The following is a 7500-nucleotide window of genomic DNA, read 5'->3' as shown; positions in this document are numbered from 1 at the left end:
ATTTATATATGATACTTCTTAGACTCAAAGGATCCCGTTGCAATTTCATTAATATCGAATGATTCGCCAAAGCCCTTTCATTATCTGTATTGAACTGAGGTATATCACATTTGTCCCCTATACTCTTTGGAAAACTCCCAAGACAGATCATTCAATTGTTTCCCCTGAAACTCTAGGGACCAAGAGACGAAAGACCACCGAATAATTTTGTTATGCAATGTAAAATAATTAATATATTCTTTTGATAAGAACTATACAGAGTATATAACAAATTTAAAATGAGAATTCAGCAGGAAGGAATATTTCAGAAGTAGGGTTTTTCTATTTCAAAGTGATTTTTGCAGACTCGGCGAAAGCGTTTGTTTCATATTTTTAGAATGAAGAAAACAATATGGATTCTTTTCAGACTAAACTGCTACAATAGGAAGAGACAAAAGTTCATTTTAGGAATAACAAAGTCTTCGAAACATTACAAAAAACATGTCTTCCTAGCAGTTCTTATTTTGCTTTATGACCTATCTTAATCTCCTGGATGCAGAAATGAAAACAAAAAACACTTCATGAAAGATAGCATGTATTGAATTCTTTCGATTCTATAAAATGGTAAATCAACCGTAAGCGATTACTTAGCAGAATTCAGTTCGCGCAGATCGATGAGATCTCTGCGATAACTTTAGATGTTATCGCAACACCCTTCACCCAACCATTATCTTCCTCCGTTATCAGATAATTCCTGTTCATACCATACGCCCGTCTTTATATAGCAACGCCAAATATAAACTTTGAATGGAATTGAAACTGAAATATTTCAAATTATAATCAGGGTTGTCAATCAAAGAGCTAATATCTAGCAATAAATTGGTTTTTAATAGAGGAGCTAAAAATGCCTATAAGTTGGTCTCATGAGAGAAAGAGAGGAATACAGTGACAGAGAGGGAGAGAGAGATTAGTATCACTTAAGGTGTTTCCCCGATCTGGATGATATTGTCGGCAATGTGATTTACGTACGTCAAAATACGAGATCATATTGTAATAACCGTTTAATAAGCAGTGATTTATAAAAAAAAAACAGAAATAGACAATTGAATAATGGGTATATAGTTACAGAAAGAAAAACAACACCACACTCTAGGCATGTGTGTGTGTGCGTGTGTGTGTCTTTGTGTGCGCGTGTGTGCAATCGGATGAAATTCAGGAAAACGATGTTCTTATATAACTTTATTCGAAGGTAAACAATAGTTTTGAATGGATAAAGTATTTTATTACCTATAGAAGCTATTTACATTGGTTTCTATATTCATATGCATCTGTGTGTGTGTGTGTGTGTGTATTGAATAGAGATCGTACAGGTTTGGGTTGCCAGGTGAACGCCCCCGATAAAAAGTGGGGTAAGCGAGTAATGAGTGCAACAAGTTGGTATAAAAGCTGGGGAGGGAACAAGATGCGAGAAATTCTACCAAATCTCTCTCAAATCACATGCTATGTTTTTTTAATAAAAGAGATACGTTGAAGTCCGTAATCCCAATACAGTGTGATTGAAATAGAAAAGATGGAAGAATGCAAAGGCGTGATGGTCATATGGATTTAATGTATTTTAACAATAGGACTCATTGATCGGAGATGAACTTGGATTAACGAAACCCCCAGCCAAATAACAACCGTTATTATAACGCAAGCCACTATGTTACACACAAAATATATAATAAGCTAAGTTGAAAGTAGTCAGAAAGAGAGAGAGAGAATAATTGTTCGGAAGCATTGTGCGAATATGTTTTGATATTTTCTACGTCTATACTCTGCCTGTTTACAGATCAACTTATGTATTTATATTGCAATTAATTTCCATCCAGAGAAACTGGAATTGGAATTTTGAATAAACGTTATATCAATATATAAGAGAGTCAATAATTTCTTCATTGAAAATGGCGCAGGAATCAATATTTGAAATATTCGATGAATATTAAAGATCATTACGAATATTTATTGATTCAAATTTATTGTAAATTGTCTAAATTAGCTATATGCTTCTTTCTTTTTTTCTTTTTTTGATCGCAAGCATGGTCTTTTGGTTAAATATTTTGCATTGCAAACATATGCTTCCAAGTAGAGCCTGCCTGTGCAATACCTTAGGCAAGTGTTTCTTACCCGGGCTTACCAGTGCATTGTTATTTTATATGGTAGACGGAATCCCTATAGGAGTGCGCCCTATGTTTGTCTTATGCAATTATGCCTCTGTGTGTGTGTGTATGTGTTTGCAGAATCGTTAGGACAACGGGCGAAATGCTTAGCGGCATTTCGTCCGTCTTGACGTTCTTAGTTCAAATTCCACCAAAGTCGACGTTGCATTTCATACTTTCTTGACCTCCATAATACTAATAATAATAATAATATTAATAATAATAACAATAATAATAATAATAATAATAATAATAAAAATATAATAATAATAAAAATAATAATAATAATAATAATAAAATAATAATAATAATAATAATAATAATAATAATAATAATAATAATAATAATAATATAATAATAATAATATAATAATAATAAAAATAATAATAATAATAATGATATCACAAATTACCTCAGGAATAAGAACGTAGGTTCGAAATTTCCCCAAGACACCTGATGAAGACTGGAGCGTATATCAAACGAAACGTTGTGTTAACAACAAAGGACAAATATCCGTCAAATGTAAATAATGTAAATAATAAAAATAAGTACAAGTTGAACAGTCGGTTCGACGTAGTCGTCTCATCTTCTCCCCCAAAATGCTGCCCTTGTGGCAAAATTTGAAACCATTATTATTATTGTTGTTATCATTAAGGCAGGGAAAGGCGGCGAGCTGGCTGAATCGTTAGCACGCCAGGCGTAATGCTTAGCAATATTTCGTCTGCCGCTACAGTCAGCGTTCAAATTCCGCCGAGGTCGACTTTGCCTTTCATCCAGTCGGGATCGATAAATAAAGTACCAGTTACGCACTGGCGTCGATATAATAATTTTAAAGTAGCGTTAAGAATTTAATGTCGTAGGACGAGAGAAGAAGAGAAGGTAGAGGGAAGGAGAATTAAAGGAATAATTGAGATATAAACAAATAGAAGGTGAATGACAAATGGATAGAAATGATATAAAAAGATTCGGATGCATAGGGGGTGGAATAAAGTGAAAGTTGTAGATATTGTTGGATAAGGGGGCAAATATTTGAAATAGCTGAAAGTGTGTTTTTTTCCAATGTAAACACATGTAAACACGCTCATCATAGGTGTTGACGAATGTGTTTGGAAAAAACGGATAAAGAGTTGTTAATTCGTACAAAGATGGTAAAAGGATTTCCCTTTATCATACGGAAAGGATCTTGACAAAATTTTGCAATCCATAGAAAACTGTTTATTACAGTCTTTGAAATACCAAATTTGTTTACTGAGACCTGTAGTATTACGTTTATTAATATTTTTTAATGTAGAAAAATGTTTGGATATGTATTTTTTTCTGTGGATGATATACCAACCTAAAACTACTCTTTAGTTCCCGAAGAAATTTTACATTGATTAACAGCATTTTTAATTTTGCAATCTCTGTTGAGAACGCCAGTTTTATTCGGACCACAATTACAAGTAATATTACGATTGATGTTATCATTTAAGGAGTGACTATCATTATTAATATTATTACAGTTATTAAGCAAAATCCTTTTACTGTTAAGAATATAGTTGTTATGCGAGGATATAATTTGTAGGAGATTATTAGCGTTGGAGAAACCAATTCTGATACGATGTGAGTTGAAAATAGAGTGGCCTCTTTCATTGCTTTCATGAAACAGGTAAGGAAAGTTAGTTTTAATTTCCTTTCCGTATGGAATAATGAAACAAATTGTTTTACTAGGATCATGCGATTTAGAGGGGGATTTCTCATTAGAAACAGTGAAGTTCTTTTATTTTTACAGGAAAAGAGTGCGGCAGTATATCTACCTCCCTTAGGCTGTTGATTTTCAAATTTACAACGATTAGACGTTTTACTATTTCGATATAGAGGAATTATTATCGAGATTATTACATGATCTAGCGGGAGTGGCTCTGTGGTAAGTAGTTTGCTTACGAACCACATGGTGCCGGTTTCAGTCACACTGCGTGGCACCTTGGTCCAGTGTCTTCTACTATAACCTCAGGCCGACCAAAGCCTTGTGAGTGGATTTGATGGACGGAAACTGAAAGAAGCCCTTCGTATATATGTATATATATATATGTGTGTCTGTGCGTGTGTGTGTGTGTGTCTGTCTGTCTGTGTGTGTGTGTTTGTGTGTCCCCTCAACATCGCTTGACAACAAATGCTGGTGTGTTTAAGTCGCCGTAACATTAGCGGCTCGGCAAAAGGGGCCGATAGAATAAGTACTAGGTTTGCAAAGAATAAGTCCTGGGGTCGAGTTGCTCGACTAAACGCGGTGCTCCAGCATGACCACAGTCAAATGAATGAAACAAGTAAAAGAGTAAAGTGATATGGAAGAAAACTATGAGTATTAGTATTATTATTATTATCAGTATAACTACTATAATACAGATTATTAGAAACACACATAGAAACCCTTGAACCTCCATAAAATCTCTCATATTCATCTTCGTATATATCCATAAATCTAACCACATATTGTTGCTAAAATAACAAACGTAAATTTTAGATATTTTCAAAAGATATGGAAAAAATTGGTTTTCCTCCTTGAGAATACGCAAAATTCTGATATGGAATAGATGTTATGGATTATTAGAAATATATTCGAAAGACAGAAAGGAGGACAGAGAGAGAGGGGGAGAGAGGGGGAGATTGAGATCTGTTACAGTGATCAAGAGTTATATTAAGTATTATTATTATTAATTTCTTTATTGCACACAAAAGGCTAAACACAGAAGGGAGAAACAAGGACAGAGAAAGGGATTAAATCGATTAGATCGATGCCAGTGCGCAACTGGTACTTGTTTAATCGACCCCGAAAGGATGAACGGCAAAGTCAACCTCGGTGGTATTTGAACTCAGAACGTAACGGCAGACGAAATACCTATTTCTTTACTCCCCACGAGGGCTACACACAGAGGAGACAAACAAGTACAGACAAACGGATTGAGTCGATTATATGGATCCCAGTGCGCAACTGGTACTTATTTAATTGACCCCGAAAGGATGAAAGGCAAAGTCGACCTCGGCGGAATTTGAACTCAGAACGTAACAGCAGACGAAATACCGCTAAGCATTTCGCCCGGTGTGCTAACGATTCAGCCAGCTAGCCGCCCTAAGTATTATATAATAATAATAATATTAATAATAATAGTAATAATAATAATCATAATAATAATAATAATAATGATGATAATAATAATAATAATAATAATAATAATAATAATATAATAATAATAATAATAATAATAATAATATAAATAGAATGTTAAATATCTTGCTGCGCCTTTTGGCCCACTCGATATAAGGCCTAACATATAAAATATTACGTAAAGTGGTTCTAAAGTAGTTATCACCAATATTTGACATTTCTATATGAGAATCTAATTCATGAATATAATACTTGTTCAACTTGATTAAACATTATCGAAACCACGTGATATGTTGGTCGAAAGATTCAAATAAAGAATTGTAATTGATTTTAAAGCCATTAAATTTTCCGTTTGTTTAAGTAATATCTCATCTACCTTGTATAATGAACACGCTGATGTTTATTTTGTGCGAGAAAATAATGGTTTCAAAATTTTAGCACAATGCCAGCAAGTTCGAGCGAGCGGGTAAATCGATTACATCGAATCTCCAGTGCTCATATACTAAATAATTTATCGATCCCGACTGGATGAAGAGCAAACTTGTCAGCAGAACGTAAACACGGACTCCGTGCCGTTAAACAGTCCACCAGGTGTGCTATTGTTTCGATCAGTTCGCTGTCTTATGCTGGAGTTGGGCAATGCTAGAACATATTTTACAGCGGAGGCTGACAAAAGTCCATGCTGAAGATGAAGTTTCGAAACTATTTCTCCAAGCAAAATCAGATAATGAGATTACGATGAGTTGGTGAAGGCGTTACTGATTTCTCTTGAGAAGTTACTTGGAGAAGCTTTATAACCCGGAAGTATACAAAAATCGAAACCGCATCAATAAATCAGATATTCCTTATTGAATGGACCGACCGAGGACGAAGTGTGAAATTCAGAATCCCGAGATTTGAATGTGAAGAACGGATATTAGTCGCCGAATTGGCAGTGAAACCACAGCAACAAGCATTTGCAAAGATTGAATGTAGCCAATGATTGGAGTCCGTTTAATTGCTGGTTATTTGTTTTAGCTTGAGTGTTCCACTTATTTCATCGACTCCGAAAGGATTAAAGGTAAAGTCGACCTCAGCGGATCTTGAACTCAAAGTAAACACGAGTAAAATTCCGCTAACAATTTTGTCCGGTATGCTGACGATTCTGCCGGCTTGCCGCCTTATTGCAGGCGGAAACATTGGGCCGCGGGTGTTGTTGAAATTCAGAGAGTAACACAAAAGCGACACCATTTTCTTAGGCTTTAGACTCGTTACGAAATATTAACATATTCAGACTTAGCGGATGTTATTCTAGATGGCATTGATCAATGTACATGCGTGATGATTAGATTCTTTGAATAATGAACGGTAAGTTGATTTCGGTGAGGGTTTAAAGGAATAACTTAAAGAAACATTCGTACTAAATACCTAAAGTTATTTTTTTTCAACACTCAAACGTTTTTATTAATAGACCACACTAAACCAGCACTTTTTTTTATCGACTTTGAATGTTTGAAAGTAAAATATGGCTTCAGCGAAATTTGAAGTGTGAACCTCTTTACTCTTCTTTATCTGCAACAAATACCGAAATATATATTGTTCAACGCTATGCCAATCCTTCCATTTCATGGAATAGTATTTTATTTCTATCTGCTCCTGCATGGGTGGAATTCTGAAAGGATCTTGAAGTTCTTTGATCTAAGAATGTACCTGATGCGGTGCATTTTCCAAGTGTTTACTGAAGTCACTATTTATTTTAAATTGTTGGAATAATGAAAAGAATGACGGAACTTACTCATGAATATAACTGGCACTGGACACAGCTTTATCAATCAGATTTGAATAAAAAGTTAACACCAGCATGACTAACGTTTTGTTTTATCGTTCTTCTGGTTTAATCCACATCGGTGATGATAGGGATAAATTGGGCAGCTCACCGGCGGCCACACTGGGCTAAGAGGTATTCTATAGCTCGCTGTAAATAAATAAATACCAAAGTGACAAGTGCATTATCTTGCTCAGGGACCTATAAAGCTGCTAAGACAGATATGAACCAGATTAATCTTGATAAAAAATTCTATATTCCAAGACATTTTAACCTTGACAACCATGTAAGTTTTAAAGGAAGATGTGTATTTAAAACCATTATGTTCCAGTCTTCCTGGCAAGCCTTCGTCAATATAACTCAACAGAATCGAAATT

This window comes from Octopus sinensis, linkage group LG12, assembly GCF_006345805.1.
Source record: "Octopus sinensis linkage group LG12, ASM634580v1, whole genome shotgun sequence".
Classification (NCBI taxonomy): Eukaryota; Metazoa; Mollusca; class Cephalopoda; order Octopoda; family Octopodidae; genus Octopus; species Octopus sinensis.
The sequence above is the reverse complement of the archived record's forward strand: the minus strand, read 5'-3'. Positions refer to the sequence as shown.